The sequence below is a fragment of the Hemiscyllium ocellatum genome, chromosome 2 (assembly GCF_020745735.1).
Source record: "Hemiscyllium ocellatum isolate sHemOce1 chromosome 2, sHemOce1.pat.X.cur, whole genome shotgun sequence".
NCBI classification, from domain to species: domain Eukaryota; kingdom Metazoa; phylum Chordata; class Chondrichthyes; order Orectolobiformes; family Hemiscylliidae; genus Hemiscyllium; species Hemiscyllium ocellatum.
In genome coordinates this window covers 139,235,780-139,261,709 of record NC_083402.1, presented here as the reverse complement: position 1 = coordinate 139,261,709, position 25,930 = coordinate 139,235,780, and the positions used below count along the sequence as shown (strand labels likewise).

General features: G+C 42.2%; 1 long non-coding RNA gene across 1 annotated transcript in view; it reads right to left on the bottom strand.

Annotated features, from left to right (window-relative positions):
* Positions 1–446: 446 nt before the first annotated feature.
* Positions 447–25,930, bottom strand: part of LOC132829162 (uncharacterized) — a 47,635-nt gene continuing 22,151 nt past the window's right edge. Inside the window, exons 2-3 of the long non-coding RNA XR_009646220.1 lie at positions 6,438–6,567; positions 447–465 (exon numbers count right to left, since the gene is read on the bottom strand). This is a non-coding gene — a long non-coding RNA (uncharacterized LOC132829162). The remainder of the gene's footprint in view (positions 466–6,437; positions 6,568–25,930) is intronic.

Below are 25,930 nucleotides of genomic sequence, written 5' to 3'. Positions count from 1 at the left end.
TTTAATGCATTAAGCACAAGAGGACACAGATTTCACATGGTGAGCATAATAAAGCAATGATAACACAAGAAAACCTTTTTAAAATGCAGCAGTAATTAGCATTTGGCAATGAGTGGTGAAGACAGCATTAAACAAGGTCCCGAACAGCTTCTATGATCACAAGAACATTTGTCAGTTGCTGGGAACTCAATCTTGTCAGAGAAAGGCAGAGCACTGCCTCGTGCATGCGTTTACGTTCCCAGCCATTTTTATCATGAATGGCCCGGGAAAGTGACGGGAATACTTTAAAACACTTACTTTTGCAACAACTCTTACCTAATGAATATCCAGTCACTGGCGCTTGAGCTGCTTGTGTTTCTTTGTTTTTGCCAGCATTTTCACATGTTCTTCAGTACAGGTAAATCAAATACACTTACCTCTTTGATGTAATGTTTTTGTGGAACCTTGAACTCTTCTTTGGATAATCTGAAATTAGGATAATCGATATTCAGATAGTCTGAATTTGGAAGTACAAGCTTTTGGAGCACCGATCTATCAGGTGGCTAGTGGGGCAAGGTCACAGGACACAGAATTTACAGTAAAAGATCAAAGTGTGATAAACCTGATGCAATGTACTGAACAAATCCAGATTGCTGTTAAGTCTTTAATCACTTAAAATGGGGATGCAGATTTTGATTGATTAATATGTAAATCCCAAAATTTCTTTCAAGCAATAGTCCTGAGATAACTTAAGGTTTCATTAGAAAAAAGGTGACATCTCAGCTCAGACAATGCATTAAAGGTGTGAGATTAGAGTCTGTCTGTATTCCAACTTTAAGTCACACTATTTCTATTTCCAAAGTAGGATTCATGGAATAGTAGGATTGATGTATGAGGAGAGGTTGAGTTGATTAGGAATGTATTCAGTGAAGACTAGAAGGGTGAGGGAGTATGCCATAGGAACCTATAAAATTCTAATTGGGCAACACAGGTTAAATGCAGAAAGATGTTCTGATAGTGGGAAGCCCAGAACCAGGGGTCACAGTTTAAGGATATGGCAGAGGCCACTGGGATTGAGATGAGAAGAGGTTTCTTTATCGAGTTAAAAATCACACAACACCAGTTATAGTCCAACAGGTTTAATTGGAAGCACACTAGCTTTCGGAGCGACGCTCCTTCATCAGGTGATTGTGGAGGGCTCGACCGTAACACAAAATTTATAGCAAAAATTTGCAGTGTGATGTTACATCACACTGCAAATCTTTGCTATAAATTCTGTGTTACGATCGAGCCCTCCACAATCACCTGATGAAGGAGCGTCGCTCCGAAAGCTAGTGTGCTTCCAATTAAACCTGTTGGACTATAACCTGGTGTTGTGTGATTTTTAACTGTGTACACCCCAGTCCAACACTGGCATCTCCAAATCATGACTTCCTTTATCGAGTGAGTGATAATCCTGTAGAAAATAGTTGAAACCGAAACATTGAATATTTTCATGAAGGAGTTAGATATAGCTCTTAGGGTTAAAAAGATCAAAAGGAGATGGGGAAAAACCAGTAACAGAATACTGGGTGGATGATCAGCAATGAGCATTCTGAATGGTGGAGCAGGCTTTAAGGGGTGAATAGCCTACCCACTCCTGTTTTCTATATTTCTGTATCTCTTTTACTCCAAGCCGGGATATTGTTCAGATCTTGCTGCAACTGAACATGAACTACTTCAGTATCTGAGGAGTTGTGAATGGTACTGAATATTGTGCAATCATCAGCAAACATTCCCGCTTCTGACCTTATGACGGTGGTAAGGTCATTGATGAAGCTGTCATAGATGGGTAGGCTAGAATACTACCCTGAGGAACTTCTGCAGTGATGACTAACCCCCAACAATCACAACTATCTTCTTGGAAATGACTCCAAGGAGTGGAGAGTTTGTCCCTGATATCCATTGATTCCAGTTTTGCCAGGGCACCTTGCTGTCATACTCAGTCAAATATGGCCTTGATTTCAAGGGCTATCACTCTCACCTCCCCTCTGTAATTCAGCTGTTTTGTCCCTGTTGAGCGAAAGCTGTAATGAGGTCAGGAACTAAGTGGCCCTGGCAGAACCCAAACCCCCTCACTGAGTAGGTTTTGCAAAGCAGGTGCTATTTGATAGCACTGTTGATGACACCTTCCATCACTTTACTTGTGATCCAAAGTAGACTGATGGGACAGTAATTGGCCAGATTGTCCTGCTTTTTATATAGGGGACATACCTTGTCAATTTTGCACATTGTTGGGTAGATGCCAGTATTGCTTCTGGAAGAGTTTGTCTAATGGAACAGCAAATTCTGGAGCACAAGTCTTCAGTACTATCGCTGGAATGTTGTTTGGACCCATAGCCTTTGCAGTATCCAGTGCCTCCAACCATTTCTTGATATCACGTGGAGTGAATCAAATTGGCTGAAAACTGGTATCTGTAACACTGGGGCCCATATGAGGACACTGAGATGGATCACCCACTTGGCACTTCTGGCTAAAAGCTCTTGCAAATGCTTCAGCCTTATTTTGCACTTGCATCATTGAACATGGGGCTATTTATGGAGACTTCTCTTTCACTGAGTTGTTTAATTGTCCAACATCATTCATGACTGGATGTGGCAGGACTGTACAGCTTAAATCCGATCTGTTGGTTGTAGGATCTTTTATCTCTGTCTATCACTTGCTCCTTATACTGTTTGGCATGCAAGTGGTCCTGTTTGGTAGCTTCATCAGGTTGACACTTGGTGCAGTTCCTGGAATGCCATCCTGCACTCTCTTTTGAACCAGGGTTGATCCCCTGGCTTGGTGGTAATGGTTGAGTAGGGAATATACCAGGCCATGAGGTTCCAGATTGGGTTGGAATACATTCTGCTGCTAATGGCCCACAGTGCCTCATGGATGCCCAGTCTTGAGTTGCTAGATCTATGCAAAGTCAATCACATTTAGCACAGTGGTAGTGTCACATAGTATCATTGAGGTTACTCTCATTGTGAAAGTGGGACTTCGTCTCCACAAGGACTGTGCAGTATCATTCTTACTAATACAGTCATGGACAGATACATCTGCAGCTGGCAGATTGGTAAGGATGAGGTCAAGTATGTTTTTCCCTCTTGTTGGTTCCCTCAGCACCTGCTGCGGACCAAGTCTAGCACCTTTAGGACTTGACATGCTCGATCAGTCATGCTGCTGCCAAGCCATTCTTGGTGGTGGCCAACGATCCAGAGATGTAGGCTGCATTTGCAAGGTGCCTGTGGAAGCTTTTCCAAATATGAGTTCAAAACAATGAGTGAACAGACTCGGGAGGTTGCCTAAGTCAAAACTAAACATCCTTGGTGCAAAGGGGAAGCTTCAAACCTGCAATAATTCATGCTGAAAGAGCGAGTTTTTTTAAAAAAAAAGAGTTGCAGCTCAGACCAGGTACTACCACCATAGGTCGCAGATCTGACGAATTAAAACATGTAGGAAGCAGAGCAAAGAACTTCACAGTGTGGGAACAGAGACCAAGAAAACCCACAAACTCAGCATTCTAAAGCACCTACACATTGAGCAATTTACAGAAGTGAGTGATTCTGGTCTAACACAGAAATGTTTTGGGGAATCACTTATCAACGCTGTGAAAGGTGAGAAATATTCAAATAAAGCCACCAAGAACAGGAAATCCCTGCAGTGCAGCAGCAAAGTGTGGGAGAATTAGCATGACTGTAAAATATATATCAGTCTGGTGATAGAGTGGACCCTTTCAGTGATAGAGTCACCCTCTAGCTGAACAGTGTGCGTGAATTGGAGGTGCCGATGTTGGACTGGGGTGGACAAAGTTAAAAATCACGCAACACCAGATTATAGTCTATTGGATGATAACTTGGTGTTGTGTGATTTTTAATAGTGTGCATGAGAGAATGGTGGCTGCTCTCAGCTCAATGTTTCCTTGGAATTTTGTACCACACAGCGCCATCTGCTGCTTGGTGCCCAGCTGTCCTGCTTCAGCAACCAGACCGTTCACTTTGGCAACTTCCAAATTCAGAACCTTTGAACAAAGAGATGCAACACGAACAGACTCCCTCCAACATACTGCAGACAACAGGGACAGAGGACTCACAACATGAACAATGTGTCATGCCTCGTATAAACTGCAAGATAACAATGATTTAAAAAACAATGAATTTTGGGTGTCAATTACTCACAGATGGCTTATTGTACAAAGCCAAGATCACTCCCATTTCCAGTTTTGCTCACTCAACTGCCTTGGCACCATGAGAGGAGGAGCAGGCCAGTGGGCTAGTATATGTTTGGATAATTGAAGAAGCTCAGATTATTTATCCCACAGGCTTCATCACATAACCATTCTCAAGACAAATGGACATGAGGAGATCACTGGGTGACAGCTGTAGGCCAATTGCAGGGTTTGGACTGGTTCAACCTACAATGTTGGCAATGCGTTAACGGATCATTGGCAGTGATCACAGTCATGACAGGGTCCTCATGGGAAAGTTTGTAGAGCCTGCATGAATCTTCTTGAAGGAATGATGAAGGGCTTATGCCCAAAACGTCGAATTTCCTATTCCTTGGATGCTGCCTAACCTGCTGTGCTTTAACCAGCAACACATTTTCAGCTCTTCTTGAAGGAAACCATCTAAAGTCTACAGGATCCAAACTCACTGAGCATCTTCTGGCAATGCTCCCCAAATTTTTTTAGCACTGACGTCACTCTTGATTTAAAATGACATGTGGACCCCAATGACAGAAGGCTCTGGTCTCTTGATGATTGGAAATGTCATTTCCTTAAGAATTAAAATAGCACCTGGCAGGAGGCTGGCATGAATAGAATCCTTACAGTGTGGAAACAGGCACTTCAAGTCTCACCAACCCCTCTGAAGAGTATCATAGAACATAAGAGCACAGTACAGGCTCTTCACCCCTCGATGTTGTACCGACCTGTCATATTAATCTGAAGCCCATCTAACTTACACTATTCCATGTACGTCCTTATGCTTGCCTAATGACGACTTAAATGCACTTAAAGTTGGCGAATCTACTACCGTTGCAGGCAAAGCATTCCATACCCTTACTACCCTTACTAAAGGGTTTAAAGAAACTACCCCTGACATCTATCCTATATCTAACACCCGTCTTGCACCCAGAGCCATTCTCCTATCCTATTGCTCTACATTTACCTCTGACTAAAGCACCTAACCTACACATCACTGAACACAATGGGCAATTTAGCATGGCCAATTCATCTAAGAGGCACATCTTTTGATTGTGGGAGGAAACCAGAGCACCTGGAGGAAACCCATGCAAACACAGGGAGAATGAGCAAACTCCACACAGACAGTTACTCAAGGCTGGTGCCTGGTGCTGTGAGTCAGCAGTACTAACCACTGAGCCACCATGCTGAATAGGTAGGGGTAGGTGCTCACAAACTTTTACCCGTGAATACACTGTGTTCATATTGGCTAAAGGGTTTAAAATCAAGTCTTGAAAGGTCTAATATAGTGTACTATTTAGGTACTGAGGGAGTACTTTCAAATAAGACAATAATGCAAGCTTCTTTCTGCCTGTAAACAACCTCTCAAAACTCCCATAACTCAAATCAAAGTCCTAGTCAATATTTATCCCAGTGCCTAAAAACTCCAATCTTTTTGTGGACCTTATTTGAAGCAAACTGGCTGCCATATCATAGAATTATATAGCACGGTGTCCAACAGTACAGACATGCATCCATTTCAACATAATGTCAATCATTGTGAAGTGCTTTAGAATGGTCCTTCCCTCAAAAAGTTATAATCTCTGGATTATTATCTGAACAATGAGCATATTGGCATAGGGCAAATAAGATTAGGGAGATAAATGCATGATTCAAAGACTGGACTGGGAGAAATGGGTTTCAGTTCCTAGGGCACCAGCACTGGGGAAACCATGATCTGTAACAGCTGGAAGGTCTTCTCCCAAACAATGCTAGGACCAGTGCTTTTACGAGAGGTTTAACCAGGGTGGGAGAGAGGACTTTAAATTAATTAGCGATGATGGGGGAATCAAGCTTGGGAAGGTTTGATAAATTGAGAAAGATCGTAAAGAAGCAAATTGTGATCATAGCGTACAAACCTAAGAGTGCAACAACATACAGGGGAAGAGAGCACAAAAATATTAATAAAAGACAGAACTAAAGACTCTGTATTTGAACGCACAGGGTATTGATAATGAAACAAGTGAATAGATGGAACAAAAAAAAAGTATGGTTTGATAACAATTTCAGGGACATGAGGGGCGTGGATTTCCGATTTGGGAGTTAAAGTATGGCGCCAAGTATCAGAGATGGTGTCACATCTTCCAGGGCCAATGGTGAACTTTCTGCAGTTTCTGCTTTTCAGCTTATTTTGTATACAAGCAAGTCCTGTGGATAAGTGGTGAGACACGTATGTTTAAAGATGTAAGACCTCACCCCCTGCCAGTTCTTCCTGGGTAGAATGTTCTGGTGCCACATTTAAATGCCACTCCTTCATTCACTGCTAGCGAGGAACTCCACGATCTGTAGTGGTGATTGCTCCTAGCATCTTCCTTCACCAGCTATCCTGCAAAACACAGACATATACACCAGAGATTTCAGCAAATCAGCGGACGGTGGCACCTCACTTCACAAACTCCAGGCTGTCTCGGCCAGATTAGACGTCCTCTGAAAGGAGATGAAAGCAGCTCCCTATCAGACCTGAGCAACCTGGGCCCTTGTAACACGAGGGCGTGCCTCCTGCTGGCATTAAAGAAACAGGACCCAATACAGGAAGCACACTCTCCCCCGTTCTACAAGAAGTACCAGTGCAACCTCACACTGGAGGGTCATCACTCAGCTACTGCCCAGTCACAGCACACTCGCCTTCCTATCACTCTCAACACTTCTCTTTCTCTCATTGCAGGACAAGCTGCTGCACAATAAAGAAGAGTGGGTTCAGACCAGCAGAGGGGTTCTTGGTCACCTTTAAGAAGAAGCTGGCTGGAGAGGAGCTAGGTCGGTCAGTGTCAATAGAAAGGCTAGCAAGGTAGAATGAGTAATGTTGCAGTCTGCCCTTCTCAGATGAGTGACATTCCTCTATGTAAAGATTTTTGTCTTTTCATCAGCAGGTACAAGCGCTCAATAGTTAGCAAACAGAAGAAGCTCAACGTTTTGAACCTGATGAAGGGCTCTGGCCCGAAACATTGATTTTCCTGCTCCTCGGATGCTGCCTGACCAGCTGTGCTTTTCCAGCAACACACTCATGACTCTGATCTCCAGCATCTGCAGACCTCACTTTCTCCAAACAGAAGAAGCTGTCCACTCCAAATATTCCTGACTATGGCATGTGAAACTTTACAGGTTGCTTTACAGGGAGTTCAGAAAAGGTTCAGTTGATTGATACCTAGGATGAGTTGTAGAGAACAAATGTGTGTGAAGGTTGGACAGGTTCAGCCTGTATCTGTTGTGGTTTAGAAGAATGAGAGGTGATATTATTGAAACATATAAGATCCTGAGGGACTTGGAGAGGGGATACTGAAGGGAGAGACAAGAATAAACTAAATTAAGTCTTCCAGTTAAGATGCAAATAAAGAGGAACTTTTACTCTCAGAGGGGTTTTGAGTCTGTGTAATTCCTTTTCCCAGAAAATGATGGAATGTTTTCTAAGGCAGAGGAGGATACACTCATGATGAACACTAGAATCAACATCTACCGGGGTCTACAGGAATACTGAGTTCAGGCCACAATATATCAGAAACTACTTTTTTTAAGGCCCTGTAGAAAGCAGGAGAGAAGGAAACCATTTTGCGGAATATTTTTGTGAATTCCTGGCCTAACAATTGCTGTCCACAGTAGTTGGGCTCATTGAATCTGAACAGAAGTTGAGGTCTGTTTTAAATATAGATCCTGCAGTGATTTTGGCCTTGACTGTGATGGTGACGTGTTGTGTTACCTGCTGATCATACTCCTGCCACAATTCAAGGTCCCTACAGGACATATTGCAGGCCTCCACCAGTCTGTTCTATTGAGTGGTTTGAGCGCAATGACAGCTATTTTGCTGCGTTCTCCAGGGAACCCAGCAGTGATAGACAAACTCGCGTGTTGACATGTACGCAGCTCATTGCTAAAACTGGCCTGCTCTCAGGAGAGGTATCATCTTGGGAAAATGTAACTGGGCATGTTTGAGGCTTGTGTCAGTTTCTGTATGTGCCTGCTGATTTCAAGGGAGCTTGTCATGATGCATTAGTTCTGCTTCAGGCAGACAGCAGTTTGTGAGAGGCTAGCTTTGAGAGGATGAGTATTTGCCAACGTGAATGTCAGCAGGCTATCCATCCACATGGCGAAGTATAGCCAAGCCTAATCATCTTTTCACATGACAGTCACATGTGTGGCTGCTGAGGTTGACTGACTTGATTTATCCCTCACCCCACCCCCTCTAATCCAAACAGTTCTTCCTCCTATGTCAATCTATATTATGAATGAGAGTCTTAAAACTATGCTCCAGTAATACAAATCTCTGCCCATATTTGCAAAGTTTTTCTCACCTGCTAAACCAGGTAAACATTGGCTGACCTTCCCTTCTTTAAAAGCCATAGCCTCAATACTGCTAGCCTCGGTTAAATAACGGACCCCAGGATTCAAGACTGTCCAAGCTTCACCCAGTTGCTCAGTGGATATGATCAATGGGGGACAAGGTTCACTTTTATTAACAGGCCATTGTGTCAGCAATAATTTAGTGATAGTGCAGGTGGGCCTGCAAGAAGCTCAGACTCTGAGGCCAACAGGGATTTTAACCCTAGGCCCCATTGTAATAAACAGGCTCTAAATGCCAGTTGATTAATTGCCTGATTGACAGTTAGGTACCGAGCTTTGGAGACACAGGAACGTCAGTACAGTGCAGCAGACAGAGTGTCCAGAAATCAGTTTAGTGATGAGGGCATGGGTGAGAATTAGGGTGGGGCTGTGTAACCCCAAGGGAAGTCCAGTCTCCCAATAACCTGGACCTGTTGAGAAAGCAGATTTTTTTTTCATTTGACAGTGATTTCTCCTCTTCTGCCCCATGATCCATTCCAGCAGACCTCCAGTTCAAAGAACACGTTGGGTCACAATCCCATCAGTAAAGCCTAACTTGTGTACTTAAACCAACATTCCCACAATTGCAATTTATAGAATCCATTTGGCCCACTGAGTCCACACCAACCTTCCAAAGGGCATCCTACACCTCCTGATCCCTGTAACCCTGCATTTCCCATGGCTGATCCACCTACCGTGCACATTTTTGGACTGTTTCCTCTGAAACACCCATGCAGACATTGGGAGAATGTGCAAACTCCACAAGCCTGAGGTCGCAATCGAATCTGGGTCTCTGGTGCTGTGAGGAAGCAGTGCTAACCATTGAGTCACCATGCTGCCCATGCCACTGTTAAGTTGTGCAGATTTTTAATCCGTTTATTCCTAGTTACCTTTCATTTATACAAATACGAAAGAATTCTCTTCGCTTCTTTTTAACTGCACCACACCTGAACTAAAATCAGGGTCATACACCATACACATGAATGTCAACATTGCATTTATCTTTGTACTGAATATAGGAATGTTTTTGACTTGCTTACCCCATGAGTAGTTGTTATTAAAGCTATGAATTTTTAATTATTTAAAATATCCGCACATTCATTGCATTGGAATGGAGAAAGAGAGGGTAGAATTTGTGGGTATGGTGAACTGAGAGACAATGTAAACTCTGGTGGGAGGGTGTGAGGAAAGAGAGAGAGAGAGAAAGAGAAGGAAATATTTGGGATGTGAGGAAAGAGAGGGTAAAATTTCAAAGACAGTGTGAGGCTGCCTGATGGGAGGAGAGAGCTGAAATAGTGAAAACTATCTCTGCAGCGGGTACAAAGTTTGAGCAATAAGTGGCATTCAGACATGGATCCCGGAGCTTCAGGCTGGATAAGACCTCAGGGAGAGAGCTGGAAACAGGAATCATATTCAGGGAGAGTTGCAGGTGGTGTTACGTATAATGTGTCGACATACATTGAGAGACACTCACAGTAAGTTTGGTATGTCTATCCCACAACTAGCTCATTATCATTTTATTTCTGAGGCTGGCATTGGCTTGAATCACCAGCATTTAAAGCATAGGAGACTGAGGGGTGACCTTAGATTAGTCTATAATTTCATGAGAGGTATAGGTAAGGTAGATAGCCAATGGCCTTTCCCCATGGTAGGGGAGTCTAAAACTAGACGGCAGAGATTTAAGGTGAGACAGAAAAGATACAAAAGGATCCAGAGAGGCAATTGTTTCACGCAGAGGGCGGTGACTAGTCTGGAACAGGCTGAATGACATAGTGGTGGAAATGAGTACAATTTCGTCATTTAAGTAGCATTTAGACAGGTACATGATGGGATAGGTATGGAGGGATAGAGACCAAATGAGGCAAATGGAACTAATTGTGAAAAATGGGTGGCGTGGAAAAGTTGGGCCAAAGAACCTGTTTCCTTGTTGTAGACCTCTAAGGCTCTATGACATTAAAGGTCCAATTCAAGGTGCAAGTTAGAAGCAAGAAAATGTTCCTTCAATGATCCTTTACTTGATTTACAACAAGGGGGGTGTGAGGAACTGAACACTGAGGATACTCTTCCCCAAGAAAAGAAAGGAAGAAAGCTACAACACCACCAAAATTTGTATCATTGGCAAATTTACTAATCCACCCTTCCACTTCTTCATCCAAGTAATTTTTAAAAACTACAAACAGCAGAGGCCCAAGAACAGATTGCTACGTGACACCACTGGCCATCCAATTCTGTATTCAGATAGCCAAATTTCCCTGTATTCCATACCTCCTAACTTTTTCAAAGAGCCTACTGTGGGGAACCTTATCAATGCCTTACTGAAATCCATATACACCAAATCCACTGTTCAACTTCAACAACATGTCTCATCATGTCCTCAAAGAACTCAAGAGAAGGTGACAACTGCAGATGCTGGAGATCAAAGTCAGAGATGCTGTGATAGAAAAGCACAGCCGGTCAGGCAGCATCCGAGGAGCAGAAGAGTTGACGTTTCAGGCATAAGCCTTTCATCAGCCTTCGAAGACCTCAATATGGCTTGTGAGGCATGACCATCCCCTCAAAACGTCATGCTGACTATCTGTAATCAAACTATGTTTTTCCAAATAGTCATAAACCCTATCTCTCACAGTGCTTTCCAGTATCTTGCTTACCACAGATTATGACTGACTGGTCTATAATTCCCAGTATTCCCCTATTCCCTTTCTTGAACAGAAGTACAACACTCACCTCCCTCCAATCAGCTAGTACTACTCCAGTGGAGAGTGAGGATGTAAAGATCATTGCCAGAGGCACAGCAATCTCATTCCTTGCTTCCCCTAGCAACCTTGGATATATCTAGTCCAGCCCTGGGGACTTATCTATAAAATTGCCTGTAGTGTTAGGTGAAGGGGTAAATGTAGGGGAATGGGTTTGGATGGACTTCGGAGGGTCGGTATGGACTTGTTGGGCCGAAGGGCCTGTTTCCACACTGTAAGTAATCTAATCTAATCTTAATACTTCCCAGAATTTCCAACACATTCACTTCCTTAATATCAATCTGTTCAAGCCTATTAACCTGATCCACGGTGTTCTCACTGTCAACAAGGGTCCTCTCTCCAGTGAATACTGAAGCAAAAAAACTCATTTAGGGCCTCCCCTACCTCTTCAGACTCCAGACAGAAGTTCTCTCCACTCTCCCTGATTGGCCCTACCCTCTCTTTGATCATTCTCTTATTCCTCACGTGGGACAGGCAAGGAATGGTAACGTGAAGGAGCCTTGGATGACAAGAGCAGAGGAGCTTCTAATCAAAAGGAAAAAGGAAGCTTACTCAAGGTTAAGGAAGCAAGGATCTGGCACAGTTTTCGCAGATTACAGGGGAGCTAGGAAAGAACTCAAAAATTGACTGAGGAGAGCTAGGAGGGGACACAAAAAAGCCTTGGTGGGAAAGATTAGGGAAAACCTAAAGGCGTCCTACACATACATGAGGAATAAGCTCCTAGCTCTCTTCATATTGAATCATAGAAACAAAGAACATTAAAGCACAGTAAATGCCCTCCGGCCCTCGATGTTGCGCCAACCTGTGGAACCAATTTGAAGCCCACCTATCCCATACTATTCCATTCTCATCCATATGCCTATCCAATGACCATTTAAATGCCCTCAAAGATGGCATATCTACTACTGTTGCAGACAGTGTATTCCACACCCCTACTACTCTGAGTAATGAAACTACCTCTGACATCTGTCCTATATCTATCACCCCTCAATTTAAAGCTTTGTCCACTCGTGCTAGCCCTCACCATCCAAGGAAAAACTGTCTCACTGTCTAACCTATCTAACCCTTTCATGTGTCTCAATTAAGTTGCCTCTCAACCTTCTTCTCTCTAACAAAAACAGCCTCCAGTCACTCAGCCTTTCCTCATAAGACCTTCCCTCCATACCAGGCAACATTCTAATAAATCTCCTCTGAACCCTTTCCAAAGCTTCCACATCGGTGACCAGAACTGTACACAATACTCCAAATGTGGCCACACCAGAGTTTTGTACAGATGCAGCATGATCTCATGGTTCCAAAACTCAATCCCTCTACCAATAAAAGGCATACCACTGTATGCCTTCTTAACAACCTATCAACGTGGGTGGCAATTTTCAAGGATCTATATACAACGGACACTGAGACCTCTCTGCTCATCGACACCACCAAGAATCTTACCATTAGCCCAGTACTGTGCACTCCTGTTACTCCTTCCAAAGTGAATCACCTCACACTTGTCCACATTAAACTCCATTTGCCACCTCTCAGCCCAGGTCTGCAGCTTTTCTATGTCTCTCTGTAACCTACAACATCCTTCGTCACTATTCACAACACTACTGACCTTAGTGTCATCCGCAAATTTACTAACCCATCCTTCTATGCCCTCATCCAGGTCACTTATATAAATGACAAACAACAGTGGATCCAAAACAGATCCTTTCTGTACCCCACTAGTAACTGAACCCCAGGATGAATATTCCCATCAACCACCACCCTCTGTCTTCTTTCAGCTAGCTAATTTCTGATCCAAAGTGCTAATCAGCCTCAATTCCATGCCTCCATATTTTGTGCAATAGCCTGCTGTGGGGAATCTTATCAAACGCCTTACTGAAATCCATATATACCACATCAATCACTTTACCCTCATCCACCTATTTGGTCACCTTCTCAAAGAACTCAATAACATTTGTGAGACATGACTTACACTTCACAAAACCATGTTGACTATCACTAATCAACTTATTCCTCTCTAGATGATTATAAATCCTATCTCTGATAACCTTTTCCAACACTTTACCCACAACCAAAGTAAGGCTCACAGGTTTATAATTTCCAGGGTTGTCTCTACTCCCCTTTTTGAACAAGGGAACAACATTTGCTATCCTCCACCCTCTGGCACTATTGTAGACAATGACGACATAAAGATCAAAGCCAAAGGCTCAGCAATCTCTTCGCTGGATTCCCAGAGAATCCTAGGATAAATCCCAACCAGCCCAGGAGACATCTATTTTTACACTTACCAGAATTGCTAACACCTCCTCCTCATGCACCTCAATCCCATCTAGTCTAGTAGCCTGTATCTCAGTATTCTCCTCAACCACATTGTCTTTTTCTAATGTGAATACTGACACAAATATTCATTTAGCGCTTCCCCTATCTCCTCTGACTTCACCCACAACTTCCCATTACTATACTTGATTGTCCCTAATCTTACTTTAGACATTCTTTTATTTCTGATATAGCTATAGAAAGTCTTTGGGTTTTCCTTGATCCTATCTGTCAATGACTTCTCATGTCCCCTCCTGGCTCTTCTTAGTTCTCTCTTTAGGTCTTTCCTGGTTTACTTGTAACTCTGAAGCGCCCTAACTGAGCCATCACATTTCATCCTAACATAAGTCTTCTTCTTCCTCTTGGCAAGAGTTTCAACTTCCTTAGTAAACCATAGCTCCCGTGCTCGACAACTTCCTCCCTGCCTGACAGGTACATACTTATCAACGACCCGCAATAACTGGTCCTTGAATAAGCTCAATTGTGCCAATCCACTGCTGTTTCCTTCCCCATCGTATGCATCCTAAATCTTGCCTAATCGTATTATAATTGCCTTTCCTGCAGCTATAGCTCTTGCCCTGTACATACCTATCTCTTTACATCACTAAAGTAAACAAAACTGAATTGCGGTCAGTATCACCAAAGTACTCACCACCTCAAAACTTAACACCTGACCTAGTTCATTACTCAATACCAAATTCAGTGTGGCCTCACCCCTTGTTGACCTGTCTACATATTGTGTCAGGAAACCCTCCTGCACATATTGGATAAAAACTGACACATCTAAAGTACTTGAACTATAGTATTCCCAGTCAATATTTGGAAAGTTAAAGTCCCCCATAACAACTACCCTGTCACTCTCACTCCTATCGAGGATCATCTTTACTATCTGATCCTTTACATCTCTGGAACTATTTGGAGGCCTATAGAAAACTCTCAACAGGGTAGCCTCTCCTTTCCTGTTTCTAATCTCAGCCCATACTACCTCAGTAAACATGCCCTCAAACATCCTTTCTGTAACCATAATATCCTTGACTAACAGCGCCACACCCTCACCTCTTTTACAGTTTTCTCTGTTCTTACTTTAACATCTAAATCCCAGAACCTGCAATATTCATTCCTGTCCGTGCTCTGTCCATATCTCTGAAATGGCCACAACATCGAAATCCAAGATACCAACCCATGCTGCAAGTTCCCCACCTTATTCCGAATGCTCCTGTCATTGAAGTAGACACGCTGTAAACCAACGTTTTGCTTGCTGGTGCCCTCTTGTGACCCTGAAACCTTATTTTGGACCTCCCTACTTTCCACTTCCTTTATTCTCAAACTATAATTCAAGTTCCCATCCCTCTGTTGAATTAGTTTAAACCTACGCAAAGAGTATAAGCAAATTTCTCCCCAGGATATTGGTACCCCTCTGGTTCAGGTGAAGACCATCCTGTTTGTAGAGGTCTTACCTATCCCAGAAAGATTCCCAATTATCCAGCGATCCAAAAACCTTCCTCCTGCACTATTCCTGTAGCCACGTGTTCAACTTCTCTCTCTCCCTATTCCTCACCCCCCTAGCACGTGGCACAGGCAACAAACCAGAGATAACAATTCTGTTTGGTCTAGCTCTAAGTTTCCACCCTAGCTCCCTGAATTTCTGCCTTAATACCCCATCCCTTTTCCTACCTGTGTCATTGTTGCCGATGTGGACCATGACTTGGGGCTGCTCCCCTTCCCTCTCAAGGATCCCGAAAACATGATCAGAGACATCACGAACCCTGGCAACTGGAAGGCAACACACCAACTGTGAGTCTCTTTTATTCCCACAGAACCTCTTATCTGTTCCCCTAGCTATGGAGTCCCCATTGACTAAAGCTCTGCTCCTCTTCCCCCTTCCCTCCTGAGCAACAGGGACAGACTCTGTGCCAGAGACCAGTGCCCCATTGCTTACTCTTGGTAAGTCCCCCATCAACGGAATCCAAAAAGCTATATTTGTTGTTGAGGGGAATGGCCCACAGGGGATCCCTGCACTGCCTGCTGGTTCCCTTTCCACCCCCTCACAGTAACTCATCTGCCTTCTTCTTTTACCTGAGGTGTGACTACATCCTTGTAACTCCTCTCAATAACCCCCTCCACCTCCCAAATGATCCAAAATTCATCCAACTCCAGCTCCAGCTCCCTAACATGGTTTTCGAAGAGCTGAAGTTGGGTGCACTTCCCACAGATGCAGTTTGCAGGGACACTACTGGTGACCTTCACCTCCCACAGTCTGCAGGAGGAACATTCAACTGCCCTAACCTCCATCCCCACTACACTAAATTCCCAACAAGACTACTGAAAAACTAGAAAAAAAATAAAGAAACCAGACAGGAATCCTTCCTGGACACACCTGACAAAATCAGCTCCATCCAGATCTAATGCACTAAGGAGGTTCCAATCAATATTGGGGAAGTTGAAGTCACACATAACAACAACTCTGTTACATCTGCACCTTACAAAGATCTGCTGTCCAATCTGTTCTTCCATTTCTCTGCTGCTATTGGGGGCTCTATAGAAAAAATACCAATAAACTGACTGCTCCTTTCCTGCTACTGACTTCCACCCATACTACTCAGTAGACAAACTCAAATTGCACACTGGATGAGTGCCAAATTGGGTTTTATACCAGACTGTCTGGATTCCACCACATTAGCGCCTAATCTGATACCAGACAACATTCATTTCAATATTTCAAAAGTTCACAGTTTCAACCAACTTTGATGATTCCAAAAGGCCCTCCTGCTGGCTAAATATTGGCTAATTGGGATGATGATCACTTCCAGGTTGGTGAGTGTGCTTACACAGAAAGGTCTTTTAGGCTGGTTCTGCATCCCCTTGACAGCACGTACCACCAGCTTTGTTGGCTATCACTAATGTCAGTCATTGGAAATCATTTCCAGATGGGAGAGTGCCCACAGAAAAGGTCCTATCATTGTCCTCATCACAACCTGTACCCTGACGCACTTTGTGCTATTCACCAATTCAAAATTTCTGAGGTAGATATTGTTTAATCCAGAATGGCCAAAAGCATTTGATATCATGACAAAAAGAAGGAAAGGATAGCATTGTATATTCTTCCCTTTGTGCTGACTGTTGTAAATGTAATAAGGCCAGCCAGGTGGACTTCATACAATATGAGGCTTCCTGTTTGAGGCTTTTAATCTGGTCTAATTGGGTGCACTGGCTGACAGATATGAACAGGAGTGTCAGAGGTGCTGCTCACTCTGAGAGAGCTGGATCAGTGTCGAGGACTTTCCACGTGTAAATAAAGAATGACTTGGTGACAGGCTATCGGCCTCTCTGGAGTTATTTCACTGACGTGTTATCAATGTCAGTCATCAAGGAAGGAGAGATGTGAATGTTTTATTGGAAAAGTTCAAATGCAACAGTTGTAGTTCAGGTATGTCATCATAATGTAACTCCATTAAATTGCCATGCATCACCTCAGAATTATAAAGTGACTGCTGCTGAACTATTGAATGTCTACTGCATAATTTCCATGCTGTACATCTCTATGACTCTATATCATGTCCTTTGAAGAATTCTGTGATAGTGTTTAAGCATATAATCTGAAAGAGACTGACAGGGACATGCTGTATGAAGTATTTGACATGCTGGAAAGCATATTCCCCCTTGAGATGAAGCATTGCCAGACCTAACGGAGGAGAGGTATCTGATACATCTCAGCAAACCACAGGGAATAAAATCTACAAACGTGTAGGAGATCAGCTCCTTGTATGTCTTCTACAAAACAGCTCCTTGTATGTCTCCTACAAAACATGGTTTCTCCAGGGAGGCAAGCACTTGATGAAAATAAAGGACCAGGCTGGAAGTAAGCAGCATTCAAACTCTGCATCAACTTCTTTGAAGAATCCAAAGATATGTACTCTGACTCCTTGGGAAACAAATTACTTCTGAATGATGGCAGGATTGGACAGCATTATAAATACTAATCATTCCATGGTGGGTACATTGGCTTTGATTTCTTGTTACTGCCATTCAATATTCTACTATTCGTATTTGTTACTATTGGAAATTTTACTTAAACTTAAACAAAAATGCACTTGCAACACTACCTGTTCTCTACTCTTCTTTTGTTTGTTACATTCAGCAGGCCAACCAGATCTTAGCTGGCCTCATATCCATTCTTGTGTCTGCACATAAGTGGCAAAACATGGAGGGGGGGGATCATGCTGGTTCCCTGTCCTCTTCCAGAGGCTATCCCACCTACATTAAGGAACACACTATCCTACATTCTGTTTTGTTGGTTCTACTCAGGTACATTACTCATTACAACCACTTAACTTGCAAGCATACTTATCTTTCTTGTTCTGTGTATTTCCTCACATCCCATCTAACCACTCCCCATTTCCTACTCATCCTCATAACTTATTATGCTTCTCACTGATATTTTCCCTCACTATCCATCAGGTGCCATTACTGGGGCCTGTTCTTGACCTGCTGGAGAGGAGACAGAGCATTGATTAAAGTCAATAACTCAAGGTAGTCCTCCCAGATTCGCCAGCTAACAACAGCCAAGGGTGAACTGCTGGCCATTAGTGCCATTGGAACCTCGCAGCCAACTGATGATGCAGTTAAATATCAGTGACTTGCACGTCATTCAGCATTTGACTTAGAGTGAATTATGACTATGTTTATGACGATAAGCTCCAATCTCTCCATAAATAGATGCTGCCACGGCCTGGTTGGTATTTCCAAGATTTTTTGCTTTCATTTCAGAGTTCCAGCATCGACAGTAGTGATTGCAGTACCTTGAAAGCATCAATGAAGAGGATGATAATGATTTACCAAAAGACCTCCAAGTACAATGGGCTTTGCACCTCAGCCAGAGTCTTGGAGATAGTGAAGACTGCAGAGTCAATAAATTGTGGAGCTGGAAAAAGAGTAGTGGATCAAGCAACAGCAGAGGAGCAGGGGAGTCGACATTTCAGGTTGGAACTTTTCATTCATCCTCAGCCAGAGTCATTAACTCCTGGGAAAGAAATGTGGGCACTTTGGCATGGACCTCCATGCAGTGGCATTGGGGTTGGTGCTGTGCAGCACGTGGGTGCAGGGATAGCAGGTGGGTGGAAGAGGGACTGCAGAGAAAGAGGATGTCCCAGGCAGTATTTACTGCACTTGACATTCAGACATTAGGAGAAAAGTGTCTGGGCAGTAATAATCAAGAAGGACAATATAATAAAAGGAATGCTGGCTCACAGCTCCAGGGACCCAAGTTCAATTCCCGCCTCAGGCGATTGTCTGTGTGGGGTTTGCACATTCTCCATGTGTCTGCGTGGGTTTCCCTCGAGTGCTCCAGTTTCCTCCCACAATCCAAAGATGTACAGGTCAGGTGAACTGGCCATGCTAAATTGCCCATAGTGTTAGGTGCATGAGTCAGGGGTAAATATAGGGTAGGGGAATAGGGCTGGATGGATTTCTCTTCGGAGGGTTGGTGTGGACTTGTTGGGCCAAATGGCCTGTTTCCTCACTGTAGGTAATCTAATCTAAAAGGATAAAATTGGTTCAGACACAATAAGAAAAGCAAGTATGAGGATTTCTTTTAATTAAAAAAAATAAGCAGTGAATCATTTTTCTGCAATTGTACAAGGTGTTGGAGAGGCCGCACCTGAAGTATCGTGTGCAGGTTCTGGTCTCCTTGCTTGAGGAAGGATATATTGGCTTTGGAGGTGTGCAGAGGAGGTTCACTAGGTTGATTCCGGAGATGAGGGGAGTTACCCTATAGGGAGAGATTGAGCTGCCTAGGACTGTACTCGTTAGAATTTAGAAGAATGAGGGGGCATCTTCTAGAAACATATAAAATTATGAAAGGGATATATAAGATGGAGGCAAGTTGTTTCTGCTGGTGTGAGAGACTAGGACTAGTGACATGACCTCAAGATTAGGGGTAATAGATTTAGGACAGAAATGAGGAGGAACTGCTTTTCCCAGAGAGGAATGAATTTATGGAATTCTCTGCCCAAGGAAGCAGTACAGGCACCTTCATGAAATATATTCAAGACACAGTTTGATTGGTTTGTGCATGGTAGTGGAATTAAGGGTTATGGGGATAATGCAAGTAGGAGGAGCTGAGACAATGGATAGATCAACCATGATCTTAATGAATGGCGGATGGGCTTCGATGGGCTACCCCTGCTTCTATTACTATGAAACTATACATCAAACTGCAATAAGGTGCTTGTCTCCTATACTCAAATCTGTTGTGATGAAGGCCAACATGCTATATGTTTCCATGATTGATGCTGCACCTGAAGGCTATGTTTTAGTGATGAATGAACAGAAACACATAAGTCAATTTGGACACAAAAATTTCTCAATCTTACATTTAAAAAATATTCTACCGTTCTGATTTTCCTACCAGAGTGAATAACTTCACACTTATTCATGTCTGTCAACAGTCATTTATGTGGAGTGGCATCTAGAAATCCATTTAAATAATATCCACAGACTTTTCCTTTTTTCCACAAATTACTTCCTTAAATATTCAGTTCAGTTTATTATATTAGTCGTACCCTTGACAAATCTATGCTAGCTCTCTTATTGGTTCATTTTTGTCCAAATGCTCAGTCACTCTGTTACTAATAACAAATTCATATCATTAGCGCAAAAGAACCAAAATTTCCACACATTTTAAAAAATTTTCCATAACTAATGGAATGACTTTGGCAATATTGCAATAAAAGAGGACAGTTCTTCACTCAAGAGAGTTTGGAAATTTGTAACTGAAACATTTGTAATGTCACCACCTACATTTTTAATAAACTGAGTTGGAAGCCATAATATCCTGGAGAATTGTCTATGTTCAGTATTCTTATTTTCTTCATTACTTATTCTTAAAAGTCTTTTAAATCTAGTAAATTTGACCCCTCAAATTAATTTTGGTTTTCCTTGTATCTCTTGTACTGTATCCTCTTCCTTTACTGTGAAGACCACTATAAAGTAAGCATTTAGTAACAATGTCAAGGCCTTAGAGAGGATGCACAGAAGATCATAAAGAATGAGAGCATTGAAGATAAACTTCAGTTACATGGAGAGTCCAGAGAAACCTCCCTTCATATGGCACTCTTCCATGCGATGCAAGAGAAGTAACATCACCATTCAAGGCCCCAACTTATTCCCTCCAGGTAAAGCAGCAAATTAAGTATACATTTTCTAATTTAGTCTATTGATCCATTGCTTATAATATAGTCTCCTCATATATTGGATAGACCAAATGCGGATTGGTTGACTACTTTCTAGAACACCTCCATTTTGTCTGAAAGCATGATCCTGAGCTTCCAGTAGCCTGTCATTTGAATTCTCCACTTTCCCCTCACACTAACATCCCCTTCCGTGGCCTGCTGTCCTGTTCAGTGAAGCTCAACATAAACTTGATGAGCAGTACCTCATCTTTCCTTACTGGGCTATAACTTAAAACTTTCTGTGAGCTAAAAGTCCTTCAAAACTCTAAACCAAATTTTATTCACTCATCATTCCTATATTGCTGACCTAATGCCTTGACAATTAAATTCAGAACATATTTTCAAATTGCTGTCAGGCCTCACCCTCCCTTTATCTCTCATAGAGATAAACTTGAATGGGTTCAGAAAAAATTTACAAGGATGTTGCCAGGGGTGGAGAATTTGAGCTATAGGGAGAGGCTGAATAGGCTGGGGCTGTTTTCCCTGGAGCATCGGAGACTGAGGGGTGACATTATAGAGGTTTATAAAATCATGAGGGACTTGGATAGGACAAATTGACACGGTCTTTTCCCTGGGGTGGGGGAGCCCATAACTAGAGGGCATAAGTTTAGGGTGAGGGGGAAAAATTAAAAAGGGACCTAAGGGGCAACGTTTTCACACAGAGGGTGGTGCGTGTGCTGGAGGCTGGTACAATTCCAACATTAAAAAGGCATCTGGATGGGTATATAAATAGGCAGGATTTAGAGGGATATGGGCCAAGTGCTGGCAAATGGGACTAGATTAGGTTAGGATATCTGGTCGGCATGGATGAGTTGGACCGAAGGATCTGTTTCCGTGTTGTAAATCTCTATGATTCTAGAGTCATAGAATCATACAACATGGAGACAGACCCTTCAGTCCAACCAGTCCATGGCGACAATAGTCCCAAACTAAATTATTTTCACCTATCTGAGTTTGGCCCATATCCCTCCGAACCTTTCCTCTGAAAGTACTTATTCAAATATCTTTTAAACGTTCTAATTTTACCGACATCCACCACTTCCTCATGCAAACCACTCGCTGTGAAAAAAAAATTTCCCTCATATCTTTTTTAAATCTCTCCCGTTACATTAAAGATGTGCCCCCTTGTTTTGAAATCCTCCATCCTAGAGAAAAGACAACCACCATTCCCTTTACCACTCATAATCTTATAAACCTTCTGTAAGGTCACCTCTCAACCACTTATCCTCCAGTGAAAAAGTCTCAGCTTATCCAGCCTCTCCTTTTAATTCAAACCTTCCATTCCTGGCAACATCCTGAAATATCTCTTCTGAACTCTCTCCACCTTAATTATATTCTTTCCATAACTGGGTGACCAGAAATGGACACAGTACTCTAGACGAGGCCAGACCAATATCCTGTACAACCTCAGATTTAACAACATACTCCAGCATTGATCCTCCATAATGTCTGTATTGTCTCCTAGCCTCTTGAGCACCCTAAATTTAAGTGTTCTATCAGATGCGGTCTTCAGGTTTTAAGCTCTGGAATTCTTTCCCCTAAACTTCTACAACCCTCTACTCCTCTTAAGATATTCCTTATAACCTATCTCTTTGACCAAACTTTTAATCACCTTTCATATCACCTAATGTGGTCTAGTGACTGATTTTGCCCCTTGATGTTTCTGGAAAGTGCTTTGGGATATTTTATTATGTTAGCAGCACTTTCTAAATAGTGCTAACAGCTGGGTTATGTTGGGCCAATGGTGATAATGATGTTACAACAGGGTAGATTGACAACCTCTTCACCAGGAAAAACTGATTTTAAAAGTTGACTAAAATAAGTACACTGGGTGCTGCAATTCACAGAAGTTCAGGATAAGGCATAAGCATGCATTCAGAAAACAATATTAAAATCAAGAATCTAAAGAATATTATGCATTTATTTGATGTTGTAAAAGTCATTTACTTAAATAGCTCTTCAGTGCAAATACAATCATAGAGACATAGAGATGTACAGCACGGAAACAGACCCTTTGGACCAACTTGCCCTTGCTGACCAGGTATCCTGGATAAATCTGGTCCCATTTGCCAGCATTTGACCCATATCCCTCTAAACCCTTCTTATTCAAATATGTATCCAGATACCTTTTAAATATTGTAATTGTGCCAGCCTCCACCACTTCCTCTGGCAGCTCATTCCATACATGTACTATCCTCAGTGTGAAAAAGTTGCCCTTTTAGATCCCTTTTAAATCTTTCCACTCTCAGTTTAAACCAATGCCCTCTAGTGTTGGACTCTCCCATCCTGGGAAAAGACTTTGGCTATTCACCCTATCCACACTCTCATGATTTTATAAACCTCTATAATGTTACCCCTCAGCCTCTGATGCTCCAGGGAAAATCAGCCCCAGCCTATTCAGCCTCCCCGTATAGCTCAAACAATCCATTCTGGCAATATCCTGGTAAATCTTTTCTGAACCTTTTCAAGTTTCACAACATCCGTCCTATAGGAAGGAGACCAGAGTTACATGTGATATTCCAAAAGTGGCCAAACCAATATCCTATACGGCCTCAACACGACCTACCAACTCCTGTACTCAATGCTCTGACCAATAAAAGAAAGCATGCCAAACACCTTCTTCACCATCCTCTCTGCTTGGGACTTGTCTTTCAAGGAATTATGAACCTGCACTCCATGGTCTCTTTGTTCAGTAACACTCCCCAGGACTTTATCATTTAAGTGCATGCGTCCTGCCTTGATTTACCTTTCCAAAATGCAGCACCTCACATTTATCTAAGTTAAACTCCATCTGCCACTCCTCGGCCCATTGGCTCATCTAATTAAGATTCCATTGTACGCTGAGGTAACTTTCTTCGCTGTCCACTACACCTCCAATTTTCATGTCATTTGCAAACTTACTAACTATGCCTCCTAAGCTCACATCCAAATCATTTATATAAAGTGATGAAAATCAGTGGACCCAGCACCAATCCTTGTGACTCACTGCAGGTCACAGGCTTCCAGTTTGAAAAGCAACCCTCCACCACCGCCCTCTGTCTTCTATATTTTGAACCAGTTCTGTATCCAAATGGCTAGTTCTCTCTGTATTCTATGTGGTCTAACATTGCTAACCAGTCTAATATGAGGAATCTTGTCGACTGCCTTACGGAAGTCCATACAGATCATGTCCACTGCTCAGCCCTCATCAATCCTCTTTGTTACTTATTCAAAAACTCAATCAAGTTATGAATTTTAGGAAATTTAGTCTTGCATACAAGTTGAACAAAGATCCAGTTCCTGAATCTTAGGAATAAATACAAAAATGTTATTTTTGCACTCAGAGTTGAACCTTCTTGTTATCCAAAATCTTAAAATTGTCTCTTACTTTGTCAGCCTTGCTTGGGGATTTAGAATGGAACATTTTCCTTCACTTCTGGGTGGATAATTTTCAACAAAGGAATTCAGCTTTGCTGACAATTTTGAGAGATAGTTTAACTTTTTTGTTGATGTGAAATTGTTCACCTCATTTCACACATACACAAATCTTATTTGGCTTGGTTAAAAAAAAATCAAAAACTAGTCATCCTTGAACTCAGGCATTATTTTCACCTTCCATGATTCTCTGTTTCAAAGCCACTGAATCCTATTACTTTCTGTTTGATTGAATTCATTTTTTTTTTCTACATTTGATTCTGAGGATCATTTTTGCTCCTTAAATGTTTTTTGATGAACTTTCTTGAAAATCAGAGACTTATGCATATTAAAACACATATAGTTATTTTAGCATCTTTTGTTATCGATGGCTAAAGTTTTTTAAGTGCTATACTACATTTGAAGCCTGAAACATAATTTTTAGTTAAACAAATTAATAACTAATAATTAATAAGGAAAATTGTGTTATTGTCTAGTTCTTTCTCATTTTTCTTAATTATTTTTGGCTTTTCTCTGATGACATGACTGAACTGAAAATGTCTGGGAGCCACTAATGAGATGAAAGACAGAAATTAGGAAATTAAAAATAAAGGCATAAGCACATGTCATCATAGGATTAAACGTGATATCTTCAAACCAGATCATTAAGGGTTAGTTGTTAAGGGTTAATTGGATGTGACAATGAGCAATTGAAGACAAGTTGAAAATTATTGGTTCAATGCAAGTCAGTTGTTTTGGCTGTCAGGGAACCATGTGACATGGCTACTTGAAGGTTTTCTGCACAATGGGAAAAAACTGAAAGCACACAGAATAGTACTAATATCAGAGACTTTGCAACACTCATTGGACTTCAACTTGGATGGTTAGCCTTATATCAGTGGTGGGTAAAATGCTGGAGTTAATGATTAAGGATGTAATAACTGAGCATTTGGAAAATGGTGATAGAATTAGATTAGATTACTTACAGTGTGGAAACAGGCCCTTCAGCCCAACAAGTCCACACTGACCCTCTGAAGAGCAATCCACCCAGACCCATTCTCCTACATTTACCCTTTCACCTAACAATTTAGCATGATAAATTCACCTAATCTGCACATCTTTGGACTGTGGGAGGAAGGACCCAGAAGAAACCCACACAGACACAGGGAGAATATGCAAACTCCACACAAACAGTTGCCCAAGGCAGGAATTGAACCCCGGTCTCTGGCGCTGTGAGGCTGCAGTGCTAATCACTGTGCCACAATTGGTCTAAGTCAGCTTGGAATCACTAAAGGGAAATCATGCTTGACAAATCTTCTAGAATTTTTTGAAGGATGTGATTAGAAGAGTGGATAAGGTTGAATCAGTGGATGTTGTGTATCAGGACTTTCAAGAGGCTTTTGACATGGTCCCTGCAAGAGACCAGTGAGCAAAGTTAAAACTAATGGTGTTGCAGGTAATGTATTGATGTGAATAAGAGAACTGGTTGGCAGACAGGAAGCAAAAAGTTGGAATAAATAGATCCTATTCAGAGAGGAAGGCAATGATGAGTGGTGTACTGCAAGATTCAGTGCTGGGACTACAGCTGTTCACAATATACATTAATGAAAAAATTGAATTCAATGTCTCCAAATTTGCAGATGGCTCTGTATGTGCAATGAAGAGGATGCTAACAGGCTGCAGTGTGACTTGG